The sequence below is a fragment of the Octopus bimaculoides genome, chromosome 30 (assembly GCF_001194135.2).
Source record: "Octopus bimaculoides isolate UCB-OBI-ISO-001 chromosome 30, ASM119413v2, whole genome shotgun sequence".
Taxonomy (NCBI): Eukaryota; Metazoa; Mollusca; class Cephalopoda; order Octopoda; family Octopodidae; genus Octopus; species Octopus bimaculoides.
Genome location: NC_069010.1, coordinates 2,931,242 through 2,931,561, shown reverse-complemented (window position 1 = coordinate 2,931,561; position 320 = coordinate 2,931,242).

The window sequence follows — 320 nt, the reverse complement described above, 5'->3', positions numbered from 1 at the left end:
CACACACACACACACACACACACACACACACACACACGCACAATATATATGTATTTATTGTTCTGTGGGTATGTTAAACCGTAAATGTTTAATGGATTGTATGAAGATTTTTACTAAATTACTCTGTTGATAATGTGTTCATACTACACATACTCTCAGTCGAAATGGAAGTATAGAGATTCTCGGTACCAACGTTTCCTACACTAATAATCACTTGATTATATTTGACTCTTCACACGCGTCACATCACGCTCAAATACTTTCCCAATTTCAATTCTCATATTTTCATCACATACGAAATACAGTTATTAAAAAAAAAA